The 15714-nt window shown below is 43.5% G+C and overlaps 1 protein-coding gene across 1 annotated transcript in view; it reads left to right on the top strand.

Moving 5' to 3' along the window:
• The first annotated feature begins 11039 nt into the window (after nt 1–11039).
• GRIN2B (glutamate ionotropic receptor NMDA type subunit 2B) overlaps nt 11040–15714 on the top strand; it is a 480842-nt gene continuing 476167 nt past the window's right edge. Inside the window, 3 exon segments of the mRNA XM_043882346.1 lie at nt 11040–11191; nt 11539–11769; nt 12753–13193. The gene's annotated coding sequence lies outside the window, so the exon portion shown is untranslated.

The following is a 15714-nucleotide window of genomic DNA, read 5'->3' as shown; positions in this document are numbered from 1 at the left end:
AGGAATCAGCACGTTCACTGCTGTGGCCTGCTTTACATCCCTGGTTGGGGAATGAAGATCCCACAAGCTGTGTCGTTGGGTGCCCGCCCAAAGAAATCTTAGAGAAAAGTTGGAAATGAAATCAATAAATGTGATAGTACTCAATGATCAATAATCCCACTTTTGGGGATGCACCCCAAGTAAATATTTCTAAGAGAAAAAATACATTTTTTATATCCAGCTGTAGAAGTAGCAAATTATCACAGTAAAAAATTAGAAACAAAATTTAAGGAATGGATTAGCAAATTATAACCTTTATCCTCATCAATATATGACTTATGTAGATTACATGTAGATTATAAAAAGTAGATTTAAGTGAAAAAAGAATACAAGTTATGTAATCACATATATTACAACTACATAAAAATTAAATATATACATAAATATCTATAAAAATAGAAACAAATAACACAAATAGCTAGTCTTTTAAAATTACGGCATAGGCTGAAGAGTTATTTTAATGTAAAAGTAATTAGAAATACCAGTACAAAAGAAAATATTTTTTGAATCTTTAGTAATAATTTTAAATTTAAGTTCCTTTCAAATTAAATGAGATGGTCAGTCTTTTTCAGGGGTCAAGATAAGACATAAAATAAATGTCCTGCTTAACCAAATTCTAAGAACTTGGTGGCAAGTGTGAATGTGCTGTCTTTTAAAAACTCAGAAAACCTATAGCATAATAGCACATGTCTTTGAAAGGCCTTAATTAAGCCAATCCATTGTTCCTTCTGCAATCATGTTGGTTAATTGTTCTTTCCTTGTTCTTTCTTTAAATGTTGACATTATTAGATAGTTATTAATTTTTTAGCTCTAATGTCTATCATGCCATCAAATCTGATTTCAAAGTACAGGAATACCTCATTAATTTTGACCTTACTAAGTTGAAATTTGTGATAATTTAAGCAAAATGTACTTAAATTCTCTTCGAATCTAGTTTTACTAGATCAGGCAAACTTTCCTGTGGCCAGATTCTCTGGGACAGCAGATATTCTGAAGACCACCCCCTCCAATCTTATCTTTTGTCTGTCTGAAACCTGTAACAGAGCAGGACCCATGGTACCTTGGGATGGGGGCAGGCCTTCTCCCTTATCCTATACTTTTGCTTTTCTCTAAAGTACGTAGTACTTGATGCACACATCCTGAGTTGTTTTGCAGATGTAAAAAACCTATCCCCTCTCCAACAAATGGAAGATAACTACTTGATGACCATAAGCACATAGCCCTGAGCCTCTGGAGCCTAAGGACTGATAATGTTAACTCCTGTGACACCTCCCTGCTACCTCACCATCAGCCAATCAGAGAATTGTGCACAATTACTGACCCTGTGACTGCCCCCCCGACTCCCCCCAATGCCCAACCTGGCTTTTAAAAGTGTTTTGCTGAAACCCTTCGGGGAGTTTGGGGCTTTTTAGGCTAGGAGCCACCCATCTCCATGTATGGTCCTGCAGTAAACCTTTCTCTGCTCTAAACTCTGACATTTCAGTTTGGCTTCACTGTGTGTGAAAGTGAAAATGAAGTCACTCAGTCGTGTCCGACTCTTTGCGACCCTGTGGACTGTAGCCTACTAGGCTCCTCCGTCCATGGGATTCTCCAGGCAAGAATACTGGAGTGGGTTGCCATTTCCTTCTCCAGGGGATCTTCCCGACCCAGGGTTCAAACCCGTGTATCCCGCATTGCAGGCAGATGCTTTAACCTCTGAGCCACCACATGAACTTGCATTATCAAAATTAACTTTTTAATGTAAAGCTTTGTTATCAGGTAGCACCCCAGGTCGGGAAGATCCCCTGGAGAAGGGAATAGCTACCTACTCCAATATTCTTGCCTGGAGAATCCATGGACAGAGGAGCCTGGTGGGCTGCAGTCCATGGGGTCCCAAAGAATCAGACCTGACTGAGCGACTAACTAACACTTTGACTTTTTTTTCCCCAGCACAAAGGTACTCTAAGTCAGAGGTCACAGTCCAGACACTTCCAAGAAGTTGTGTTTTGTTTGATCCGTATGGTGTTTGTGTGTTCCTCCCAGAATTTGAAAGCCTTTGGATGGAGCATACACTTTTCCACTCAGCATACTCATCATCCTTACATCATGTTACTTCATACATTTGAGTTCACCACTTCTTTAACTATTAAGATTGTCCCAGAAAACCGTTTTGAAAAATTCCACATTTTTCTCTTCCGTGATTTCTGGAATAGTATTTCCAATGAGAAGTGCTCATTGTCACATCTTTTCTGCTGCCTTGCTTTTGCTTATTAACATTTCACAGGCACAGCCTGGTGTCTTAATGAAACTGCACCTCCTTGAGGGCAGGGATAGGTGTTTAATTTGTTTTATATCTTCTACAGTGCTTAGTGGGCTTCCTAGGTGGTGCTAGTGGTAAAGAATCTGCCTGAGACATGCGCTCAGTCCCTGGGTTGGGAAGATCCCTTGCAGGAGGGCATAGCAACCCCACTCCAGGATTCTTGCCTGGAGAATCCCATGGACAGAGGAGCCTGGTGGACTACAATCCACAGCGTCACAAAGAGTCAGACATGACTGAAGTGACTAAGCATATACACAGTGCCTAGCAGAATAACTTTCGTGTAAGTGCTCCATGACTACTGAACGACTGGCTAGTTGATAACTGAGGATAAATAAAGATTCTAATACCAGACAGAATGATACTACTCATGCTGTGCTTTAAAGTTTGCAAAGCATATGGATTATGTCATTGGATCTTTTCAGTCTCTCTGGACAGGAATAAGAGTGGTGAAGGGGATCAAGCGTGAACACCCTAGATTCTGAGAAGGGAGGTAGAAATTAGCATATATGAGTATACATGCTTATCCAAAGACATTTTAAATGAGTGCTTTCACCTTCACTTTGAGCTTTAAGACTCAAATGTCTAATTTCTGGTTGTTAGGAGAGAAACTGGTTGAGGAAGTAGGTGTCATTGCCACTCACAAAATGTATGGGTCTACTCCTTCTAAAAAAGATTACCCTTCCCGGCTCCCATAGAGCTGGGATTGGCCACCAGACTAGTTCTGTCTGATGTGTTGTGGGAACAACACACACATACATACAGCCCCTAATGAAATTTGCTTAATTCACACAGTTTCACATTAACTTCACATTTATTTTGTGGAATCACTGACTCCATGTGTAATCATCTCACACCCTGTGGCTCAGCTGCTCAGGTCTCCCTGCAACCTCTTCAGCCCCTCAACTCCAGCAGGAGAACCCCATGCTGCTTTGTCCTTATTTCCTTTATTTAATTGGTTTCCATAAAAGGTCTCTTGCTTACGAATGCAGAGGGTGCAGGGTGATGGGAACAGAGGGGCCAGCAGAAGTGGGCAGAAGCATGATAAAAGGAAGGGGGCAGGAAAAAGAGTATCGGCCCCCGAGGATGATGACAGGGATGGTTCTAGGAGTAAAGGACCACGTGCAAGGAGGCAGATGCTAAGATGGAAAAAGGAATTGGGGGCCCAGACACGTGACTTACAAAGAAAAACATTAAAAGTTTCAGACAAGAGCATGAAGTGACAAGAGAAAAGGGAATTAGTGAGAGAAGAGCTTTAAAATTTATCTCCATTTTATCATTTGCGTCATTATCCGACTGCCTCTGGTAATAAGATGTTTCAAGATGCCTTCAGATGGAGATGGAGTCCCTCATCCATATTGTCTGAGTAAAAGACATTGGGGCACATTTCTCAAGAAGCTTGAACAATCTGATTCTGTATCATCAGAAGAGTGCATCTTCTCTTCATCATAATGGTGAGATGAGAGACAGTTCCCCCCACCCCCAGAGTTTTTAGGTGGAAAAATTAAAAAGACCTTTTCAGGTGGCAAAAAGCAAGATTCCAAAGGACTCCTTTTTAAAAAGAAAAACAAGCTGGGTCAGATACAGTGTTGTCATATTTTTGCTATGTTGCAGGAAGGGAAAAAACAATTAATAAGGCAGTGCCAACTCTGACTGTGCTTAATAGGGGGTTATTTCCACGTGGGGCATGTTCTCGCAGGAGTTGAGTGATGCTAGAAATAACACCATGTGGATTCTTCCCCTTCTCTGTTACAGAGAACTCTTACTACCACATCGCATCACATCATATCTCCTGCTTTCCAGATTCAGTCTTCTTTCTGAAAGTCTTATTTATTCCTCCCTTTTCTCTCTCCTCCCTTCTGCCCCCATTGTATAATCTGGAAAAGAAAAGGGCCTATTTGGGGATGTATTAAAGCAACGTTCCCCTGAGCACACAATGCAAATATCTAGAAGTGTATTGTTCCCAATATATACAACAAACTCAAAAAACTGCAGTGGATAATGAAGACTTGCTTTCATTGTTGGAGGACAGACAGGTCTTCACACAGGGATGAAAGTTGTTTATCCCTTTGAAAAAAGACTGCCCGAGTTGAATAATTAATATCATTATGATAAGAACAAAACAGAGATTCTTTTAAAAGAGTAATGATGGTAGAATCAGAATCTTAGTATGCTTGTGAGGGCGATTAAAATTGAATGCTCTGCCCGTGTTTCCTGCACACTCCAGGAATCACAAGCAAAATAAGATGGATTGGATTCAGCCAAAGGCATTAATATGCATGTTGTCAACTAAGCCTTTAACCAATTATTTTTTCAGAGATAATAAACATTTGAATATTTTCTCTAGAAACCAGAAAGCCTGTTTTACTTGAAGTAACAAGCAGGGGCAGGCTGACTTTGAAGCTAATGCAGCTCCAGACTCCCAGCCACTCACCTGGGCCCTTTCTAAAACTGTGAGAGAGGCCCTAATGACGTGTCCAAATGTTTTAGTAGAATTTGTGAAAGTGGCATATTTTAATTGCAAATAATTGAAGATTACTATCTCTTTCCACTCCAATCTTCTCTGATTTTTTCCCTCATGCTGAATGTCCTTGAAATGGTGGTGAGCAACTTTGAGATGAAGCTAAGAGAAAGTTGAGTTGGGAATAGTTTAATCTGGATTTAGTGATATATATTTATGCGGCTTGCAATCAGTTTCCTGTGAAGTTATTGCCAGCTGTCCCAAGGAAAAGCTTCCAAGAAAACACCACGTGAGCCTTGTATCTACTCACCCAGCATTGTGACATGAAAGACTCACAGAATATGTGCTCTTTGGGTCACTCCTTTTCTCATTGGAAAAAAACTTCTGTACCTAACCTGAAGTTGTTGACCACGTTTGTATTTTGTCACAGTTTTTTTCCTTCCTTTTAAATTTTCTCCCAAATAGATTGTGTGACCACTTAGAAATTTTGTTAAAGAACCAAAGCGTTATGTTTCCCATGAGAAAGCTGCTCAAGCTTTGTAACACGTGTACATCAGTATTAAGGCTTTAAAATTTTTCATCAGCTGGGAAGAGAAACCCAAATGTGGAAATGTAAAAAAGTTTATTCAAAGAGTTAATAAAGCTTGATTGCACCAACATAACCTGTAATTTGGAAAAAACATTTTGGGATATTTTAATAAAAGAAGTGAAAAATTACAGACTGCTGTTTGGGACATATTTGAAGAGTTCCTTCTTTTATAATCTACATTTATTTATCAAAGAGTTGAGAGAAAACTTAGATAATAATTAATGGAATAAGAAACAAAAAAGAAAAAGATTAGCTTTGACATCAATAGAAATCAATCTGACATTGAGAAGTGAATTGCAACCTTTTTCTTTTTTTTTTCAAATTATACTTTAGTTCTTTAAGAAGAAAAGAGAAATTCTGAATAGAAGTAATGAACAGCCCTCTGGATTGTTCGATAATCCAGTTAATGAAGAGGAGTGAATCATCTGTACACACTGGGAAATGATTTAAGTTTCTGGCAGGTTTGAGGCAAAATACTGACATTGATGAAGATAATGTAAAACTTTATAATACACTGCAAACTTGTTAATGAGTGTCATCAGTCCAAAGCATATATAAGATGAGCCACTGTATAGGAAAACTGGAAACTCTTGAAGCCTTACAATTTATATATGAAAGAAATTTGAGAAAAGATTTTCCCCAACTCTACAATTCAAAAAAAATGTACGTTGTACTACTACCAATAGGTAAGAAATTTTTCCGAATGATCAACAACAACAAAAAAAACAAATTTTGAACAACCATCAGATTGGATTCTATTATTTTTACAGAAAATAACATAAATCATAATGTGAAGAGGTGTTCAAAGAGTATGAAACTAAAAAAGGTAGAAAAGCAAGTGTTACCAAAGAGTCAAGCAGCAACTAATAAAACCTGTTATTTAATTTTTTAAAATGTCACATTTATAAATATCAGAATTCTTTAATTGTTGTGATTGATTTTCTCATGTTAAGTAAGGATTTACTTTCACATCAAATTTTCTACTCTTTTCCTTAAAGAAGGACCCTGAATTGTAAGCTTCAGGCCCTATCTTTTGGTTTTAGTGTTTGATCTGAAAATGCTGTGAGATAAATATACTTCTTTTTCCCCAGACTAGGCATGGATTTTGCATCTGCTGAGTGGGCCATGGACAAGAGTCTGCATCTCCAGGGATCCTTTGGGTCAAGTGAGCTGGCAGAATACCTCCAACAGTGTCATTAGCAGCCTGGAGCAAGAGCTTTTACCTCAATAAACAATGCTGTGAAATATAACCCAGCATCTTGTCATGTTAGAATATTGCTTTCTGAACTGTCGGACTAGGAGTTAGGAAATGCATACTTGCAACATTGAGAAATGGTGTTTCAAATGTCATGAATCCGGGTGATCTTTGAAAACAGTTTTATTGAAAGGCTTGTGGTCCTAGGAGGCAAAGGTTGTTCATTAGAAGGGTAAGTGAGTGACCAGAAGTCAGAAATAAGGAGAGAGGTCTCCCCCGTTAAATAGGCAATGAATATCATAGAGAAGTGATACGACCTTCCACTCACAAGCTGCATCGTCCCTAGAATCTGCTCTTCCAGGGCCAGCAAGGCTGCTTGGGAAAGTGGTTTCTAACAGTCATAAAAATTTCCTTAAGATTTACTGAGACCCCACTGCATGTCTGGAATTGCACCACTGTTGGAGGAGATCATTAAGAGGATGTGACTGTCAGTGGACTCAGGCAATATAAAAACTCCTTACACCCTCCCCTGTCTTTGGAATGTTAATTTCACTCGCTGTTCTCACTCTTCCACTTCAAGGATGCAGCCTTGAGAGGACGTGTTATTAAGATCATCTGGAATGTATAGGGGTTCCCTGATGGCTCCGTGGGTAAAGAATCTGTCTGGCAATGCAGAAGACACAGGAGATGATGGTTCGATCCCTGGGTTCAGATCCCCTGAAATTGTTTCAGAGCAAATGGAAATCCACTCCAGTATTCTTGCCTGCAGAATCCCATGGACAGAAGAGCCTGGTGGGGTCACAAAGAGTTGGACACAACTGTGTGACGGAGCACCTTTGCACGCTGGAATGTATATGTGACTGAACTCCATTAGAGCTTCTACGTAGGGCTGGTAAGAGAGGAGATCTATTCATCTTGCAGCTGCCAAAGACAGCAAGCCTGGTATGTAAGTTCCTTTCCTTATTAAAACTGCCACCTAAAAATATACAATAGAGAAAAGACAATGTATTTAACAAGTGGTGCTGGGAAAACTGGTCAACCACTTGTAAAAGAATGAAACTAGAACACTTTCTAATACCATACACAAAAATAAACTTAAAATGGATTAAGGATCTAAATGTAAGACCAGAAACTATAAAACTCCTAGAGGAAAAAATAGGCAAAATACTCTTTGACATAAATCACAGCAAGATCCTCTATGACCCACCTCCTAGAGTAATGGAAACAAAAGCAAAAATAAACAAATGGGACCTAATTAAACTTAAAAAGCTTTTGCACAAGGAAGGAAACTATAAGCAAGGTGAAAAGGCAACCTTCAGAATGGGGGAAAATAATAGCAAATGAAGCAACTGACAAAGAGTTAATCTCAAAAATATACAAGCAGCTCATGCAGCTCAATACCAGAAAAATAAACAACCCAATTAAAAATGGGCAAAAGAACTAAACAGACATTTCTCCAAAGAAGACATACAGATGGCTAACAAACACTTGAAAAGATGCTCAAAGTCACTCATCAGAGAAATGAAAATCAAAACCACAATGAGGTACCATCTCACACTAGTCAGAATGGCTGCTATCAAAAAGTCTACAGACAATATATGCTGGAGAGGGTGTGGAGAAAAGGGAACCCTCTTACACTGTTGATGGGAATGCAAACTAGTACAGCCACTATGGAGAACAGTGTGGAGGTTCCTTAAAAAACTGGAAATAGAACTGCCATATGACCCAGCAATCCCACTCCTGGGCATACACACCAAGGAAACCAGAATTGAAAGAGACACATGTACCCCAATGTTCATTGCAGCACTGTTTACAATAGCTAGGATATAGGAGTAACCTAGATGTCCATCAGTAGATGAGTGGATAAGGAAGTCATGGTACATATACCATATACACAATAGAATATTACTCAGCTATTAAAAAGAATGCATTTGAATCAGTTCTAATGAGGTGGATGAAACTGGAGCCTATTATACAGTGAAGTGAGTCAGAAAGAAAAACACCAATACAGTATATTAACACATATATATGGAATTTAGAAAGATGGTAATGATGACCCTGTATGCAAGACAGCAAAAGAGACACAGATATAAAGAACAGACTTTTGGACTCTGTGGGAGAGGGCGAGGGTGGGGTGATTTGAGAGAATAGCACTGAAACATGTATATTACCATATGTGAAGTAGATCACCCGTCCAAGTTCAATGCATGAAGTGGGACACTCAAAACTGGTGCTCTGGGACAATTCAGAGGGATGGAATGGGGAGGGAGGTGGGAAGGCTTTTGGGATGAGGGACATAAGTACACTCGTGGCTGATTTATGTCAGTGTATGGAAAAAACCACCACAATATTGTAATTAGCCTCCAATTAAAATAAACAAATTAATTAAAAAAAAACAACCTGCCGCCTACCAATCTGGAGTGGTCTGCCTCTTCCTTCGGTCCCTCCTTGCCCTCCATGTATGAGGTCATTTTGAATCACCCCAGGGGAACTCCTGTGGTTGCTATCTAACAGCCAGTGCTGGGAATATATGGATATCTAGATGCTGGTCTGTCTCACTAAATAGCCAAACAACTAGTTGGGAAAACTAGAGGTGGGGATGGTAGTGAGGTGCCAGACCTCATTTAAAAATCTTTGAAATTGGTACAGAAATCAATTCAGGCTGGGTTGACAGAAAAATATGCTCTGTGGAGGTGGCACTTGAGCCATTGAAAGGGAGAGTGGACTTCACGAGGAAGAGGGGGTCTGCCAGCTCCTCCCTCCCTCTGCACTTGCAAAAGTGAACAGGGGGAACGGGATTGCTGGGTCCAGGAAAGGAATAAAAGAAGGGAGTTGGTCCAATTTCGGTGAAGGGGGCTGGGGATAGGAAGAGCACTGTGGGCTCTGAAGTTAAAAAAAAAAAAAGCCTTGAGTGAGCTTGGATATTATTTTGAAGTTAATGGGAATTCTGAAAGACTCTGGGAAGAGTGTTTCAGGAAATTCCCACAGGGCCCTGGCTCTCCTCATCCTACACCCCTCCTGGAATCTACACTTCTAACAACTGGAAATTTATGTATATAGGGGCCTGGGTTGGGTAAGCTGTTGTGTGTCAAGGGGCACAGCAGTTCCAGATGTTTCTGCTTTTCTCCAAAGAGTTGGAAGATCAGCTCTGTCGTCTGTTAGTCGCTCAGTCGTGTCCTGCTCTTTGCGACCCCATGGACTGTGGCCTGCCAGGCTCTTCTGTTCACGGAATTCTCCAGGCAAGAATACTGAAGTGGGTTACCATTCCCTTCCCCAGGGGATCTTCCCCTCCCAGGGACGGAACTCGGGTCTCCCGCATTGCAGGTGGATTCTTTAGTCTTCAAGGTAAGCCCAGACCGGTTCTACCTTGACTTAAAAAAAATAGCACTACTATTACTGAGAAAGAGTAATTTGCAGGTGAACACAGTGTATCTGTGTTTTCGCGTAATCCTTATGTGTTTGTCTTAAAAATTTTACATTCAAAGATTTGGCCTATCAAAATTAGGAAATATGAAAGAATTAGTTCAGATGTATTGGGGGTGTGGTCTGGTTTATAGGACTGCATTCTACAAAGATCAAAGCGCCCAGCTACTAGGTATAAACACTTCACATAGGATAGTGACCTGTGTGTGTGTGTGGCTCCTTCTCAGAAATGGGTGAGAAGCTCATGATATCACCAAAATGAAAATGTCCTACCACCATAACATTCTGTATCTCCAAAGAGACAATAAATAAATATTTATTGATTGATTGATCTGAATAAAAATGATACCTACACAATGATATTAATATTAAAAACAAACAATACTACAGGTGGTGAAAGCACCGTTAAAATAGAAAGCAGCTTAAGAGAGAGAGAAATGAATAGATAAGTTTGCTTTTTACAAGAGGGTGGGTTTGCAAATGCCGTGAAATCTAGTTTTATTTAGGGATTATTCATCTGTCTCATCTTCTTCTCAAAGTCTTTAAATACCAGCATCTACTTTAATAAAAAATTCCAAATTCCTCAAACCTTCACTAGCAGTCAGCAAAGCACACATGTAATCCGTACTATACAATTTAGCCCTTAATTACATTTGCCTGCTTCTTTCCCCATTGTTTTAACGCGTCAGCCTCCTGTGCTCAAAATAGATCTTAAGCTTCTTGAAGGCAAGAACCTGGCTTTCAACTGTTTGCAGCACGCGGGCACTTAACGAAGCCAAGGCTGATTTATGGACAATCAAGCCAGGATCTTAAATTTCAAACCGCAGTCCCGCCTCGGGGACACGCTTACCCGCTGGGGGCCCGGCCGGCCACCGGGGGCCGGGTCTCGCTTCCCCCACCCCTCGGCCGCCCTTCCTCGTCGCTGTTCCCCAATCCGGCCAGCAGGAGGCGCCACAGACTCGGGTTAAGCCGTTTCCCCCCTTCTCCTACCCCACTCCCCCCAGCACATGACGTGGGAAGCTGCCTCCGCCAGAGTCTTAGCAATAGGAGTGAGGGGGTGACGGGGTTTGGGGGTGGGGTGGGGTGGGGGGTGTGGAGAAAGAGGACACGCGCGCACACACCTTGGGAGCACGAGCCTCTTCCCCCAGCTTCTTGGGTTTCTCCGCCCATCAGGGCAGTGTGTGAGAGGTAGGGTGTGTGTGTGTGTGTGTGGCACGTTTCTGAGTGAGAGACCCAAATCCAGACCAGGCGACCTGTGATCGCCCGCCCTGCCCCCGCCCCCCGGTGATTAATCCCCCCTTTTCTTACTCTCCCCACCCTCCCCTCGTCCTCTTCTCCCTCTCCCGCTGCCGCGCGGTTGACTTGCAGAGCCGGCCCCCGCCCGCTTCCCCTCCCCCGGCTCCCATCACCACCAACTGGAATCTGGGCTCCAGCCTCTCCACCCCCCACCCCCCACCTTTTTGGAGAAAGGCAGGTCCCCCACCCCCTTTGAAAAAAAAAAAAAAACCCACTTCCTTCGGCTTCTTCACCTCTAGGAAATCTCGGGGCTTTGCTCTATCGCAAGTGCTCGTCTGGGCGGTTTTTGAGCACCACCATCCAGAAGTGCTGGCGTCCGGATGCATTTGCTTTTGCTTTGCCAAGAAGAGTCGTGAACTTCAAGACCCTTCGAGACGGATAATTAATCCTGCTTTGCAGGAAAGGGAAACCCTCCATCCCCAGCCACCCCCTCTCCGGAGACCCTGCAATCGCTCAGGAGCTCCGAACCGGTACGTAAATATTCGCCTTGGAGTCTCTTGTCTCAATTTTGGGGGGTTGGGGGTGTCAGGAAGATAAAGGGTCGAGGCGGTGGAACCCTTAACCAACCTGGTTATTAGGTAAGGCTCTTAAAGCCGGCAGAAACCGGCACTTGCTCGTTTGGACGTGGCTTTTTTTTTTTTTTTTTTTAAGATTTTTCAGGGTAGAGGGGTAGGGCACTCTCTGGTCCTTTGTTGCGGGGGTTCGTCCCCTTACCGAGCAGAGAGGCTGGGCATCGGTGCCCGGGGCCGGAGCCGCGCGCCGCGACCATCCGTCCAATAGACACGTTGCAGGTGAAGCCCCGTGCGCTGCACATCAGCGCGGCGGCGGCGTGAGTGTGCGCGCGGGGGCGCGTGCGCGCCGGGGGCGTGTGTGTGTGTGTGTGTGTGTGTGTGCGCGCGCGCGCGTGTCAGTGTGCCCCTTCCAAGGAATGCCCAGTGTGCACCCGGTGCACAATCAGAACCCACTGAGCACCAGCCCGGGGTGGGAGGAGGCGCTGCTGCTGGAGGCGATGGGGACGGCGAGACAGAAATGTCGGCAGCACTGCAGATGGGGCTGGGGGCCGCAGTTGCTGGCGAGTTAAGTGGGGCTTGTGTTTCTGCGTGTGTGTGTGAGTGTGTGTTGCTACAGGGAGCCGCTTCTCCCTCCCTGCTTCCCACTTCCCTCCTTCGCTCCCTCCCTCTCTCTCCCTCTCTCCTCGTCCATTCAGGTTGGCTTTCCCACCTCGCATCCATGCCTGTCCCAGGAATGGTATAGCCAGACCTTTTCTGAATTATTTATAGACCGGTGCCAGCTGTTTTCCATTCCTCTGGTGTGCCCTCTGTGGGAAATGCAGGGTTTCCTCCCCCCTTTTCCTTAAAACGAATTGATTTCTTTTTTTTTTTCGGAATGCATTTTTCTCATCCTCCGGGGGACACTCGAATCAAACCCTGACCATCTCTTTTTTCCCCCTCAGGAAGGGGACGCTTTGGGAATGACCACGCTCCACGGAGGGACAGAGCCGGTCCCCAGCTTCTCTACACAGAGCCTCCTCCACTAAAGCTCCAAAAACCAAAAACCGTAATTGCCCGAAGAATTGTTTAAAAAAAAAAAAAAATAGCCCGGCCACTAACCTCACATGCACACGGAATAATCATTCTGGATTCTGCATTGTGAGCTGTTCTCCATAGCCTGATTTACCTTTGAATTCCATCTTTTTTTTTTCTTTGAATTTGCATCTCTTCAAGACACAAGATTAAAACAAAATTCACGCTGAATTGGATTTTAAATGATCTTCCTTTTCTTTATCCTTCGTCTTTCTTATGTGGATATGCAAGCGAGAAGAAGCGACTGGATATTCCCACCATGCTCACTCCCTTAATCTGTCCATCTAGAGGTTTGGCTTCTACAAACCAAGGTAGGGCAAATCCGATTTCATTTTCTTCTCACCTGGGGTAGGGATTCCTTGTTTATCTCTTTCTTCAAGTCCCTCAAGTGGATTTTTTGAGGGGGAAGAAAGGGTAACAAGATACTCAAATAATGCTGTGTGGGGGAAAAGGCTTGTTACAAAGGGGGAGATCTCCCATGTTATTTCTTTTCCTGCCTCATCAAACAGGTTTGGGGTTTTTTTGGAGGCATGGGGGTGGATGTATGTAGGGACAGCTGTTGGATGGCAGAAGGGCTGGGAGACCTGTGTGATTTTCAAGTCAAATAGCAAATTTATTCACCCCGAGCTAAAGCTCTGATTTTGATGGGAATCGGGAAAGCTTTTCTTCTTTTTTTCAGAATGCCTTTCCCCCTTGCCACTTCCATGTCTCTCTAGCTCCGGTCCCTGCCTTCCTGGGCATCCTTTTTATGCCCTTTTTAATAAATGAAATGATGAATGAGGTTCTTGTAGCTGTTGCCCCGAAGTCCACTTGCTGTTTAAATGCCAACCCTCGGCCAGAGATCCCGGGAGGCCTACTGCAGAGGGACAGGTCTAGGTGGGAAATCAGACTGTTCTCAGAACACCTGGAATTGGAGGCTGCTGCAGGTTGAGAGGACTCAAATTTTAGGCTCGGAAAGAAAGAATTCTGTCAGTATTCTGCTTTTTCATTTGTATTTTTTGGTGTGCTATTATATTTGAGCTATAAATTTCTCCTTCTGTCTACACATCTATTTATACCCACACATCCTCCAAGCAAACTGTTACTTCCACACTCTTGCAAAATGGCTATCTTGCAGAGTTCTAAAATGCTGTGTGTGTGGCAGGGGTGCAGAATTCGACACGTGAGTCTTTGTGTTGAACAAAGAGATGTGCAGTTTGCTTGGGTTAGCCATGGACCCTCCAAAGAGAATGAGCGCTTATATTCTTTCTCCCTCTCATCAAATTCTACAACATGAGCAGTGTGGTTTGGCGGTATTTTCATGGACTTGAAAAGAGAAATAGCAGGAGAAATGGAAAAGACTTAGCTAATGGCTCTTCAGCCAGCCACTCGTGCAATCCAAGACTACTCCTAGGAAATAAGATCGCCCATGGGCTGGAGGGCCAAGGGAGCTGGCTACTCCACTGACCATATATTCCCAAACTCCGAAGGCACCCAAGGGTAGGAATCGGGTTGAGAACAAGATTTTCAAAATAATGTGGCAGAGTCACTAGTACCAATAATCTTCCTAAAAGTATTCCACCCCCAAATCTTTTTTCCAGTAATTTTTAAATAATACTTTGAAACAATCTAAAATACTAAAGGGATGTGGGAGAAGTCCTGGAAGGTCCTTATCACTCAACATCACTCTAGAGGAGAGTTAGTTCTTCATTGTCCAGAAAGAATGGATGGAATCCGATCCACTGCTGCCCTGCCGCAGGTTTCATTCTTCTGAGCATTCCTTGCTTCAACTCTCATCTGTAACCATGGTGGTTGGGATCCCATTTGAAGCCACGCTCTCGCCATGTCTACAAATAGCCGGGGTGATCTAGTGTGCGCTCACCTGAGACACCTGAGTGGTTCCCCATCTGCTTCTGCTCCTTCGGGTGGGAGGATGAACTCAGAATTTGACTTCAAAAGAGAACAGAGGTCTGGGTGACAATAGCAACTCCATGTGCAATGATCCCCTAGGTAGGATGAACCAGTCGAGATGGGTCTCTGCCTCGTTTGCATTTCTGAGTCCACCACCAGTGCTCTCCACCAAGTAGGTCCTTCTTCAGGTTGGTTGGTGACGGGGTTGTCAGGAGGCCTTTCGATCTGAGTTTCAGCCCCATTTGCCCTGAATGCCAATGGGGTGAAGACAGGTTCCAGGCCATCCTTAGCTGGCTCTAGGACTGGGCAAAGGACAAGACACTGAACGGGGAGGAAGGGAGGACTAAGTGGTGGGAAAGCCACCAAGAGGAAGAATGGAATCGACCTGGAAAGAGCTTGTTGGGATTCGGGGAGGAGTCACCACAGGTGGTCCATGCCTTTCCACATCCAAAGCCCTTTTGGAGACCCTGGGAGAAGGCAGGTGTCCCTGTCCTTGAGAGCAGATGCCCTGAACTCAGTGGGGTTCTGGGCTGCCTCCGGGCCAATGTTTTCTCCCCCCACCACCCCCGCTTTTTTTTTCCCCCCTCACTGCCCAAAATGCTGACTGGGTTCTATTTTGTCTTCTTCCGTCCTGTCAACTCCCCTGATGGTGTGGGCTACATGGGAAAGAAATGTGGCTGCTTGTGGGAGGAAGAGCACATTGAATTCCGATTGAGGCGCCTCCATGATATGCAATTAAGACAAAAATTAATAGGAAATAAAGACTTCCCAGGAAAGCACGGTTTAGGATGTTAGGCTGGTGATGTCAAGGGATGCAGAACAACATGGTGTCTTCTGAGTATGTGCTTCAGGTGTAGCAAAGCATGATGGAGCTGTGAACACAGGACGATGTGGCAGCTTAGAATAGATGCTGGAAGCAACGAGAGGGGCAGGGTGTGCCCA

Source organism: Cervus elaphus, chromosome 22, assembly GCF_910594005.1.
Source record: "Cervus elaphus chromosome 22, mCerEla1.1, whole genome shotgun sequence".
NCBI lineage: Eukaryota > Metazoa > Chordata > Mammalia > Artiodactyla > Cervidae > Cervus > Cervus elaphus.
Note: the sequence above shows the minus strand (reverse complement) of the source record. Positions and strands in the feature narration are given on the sequence as shown.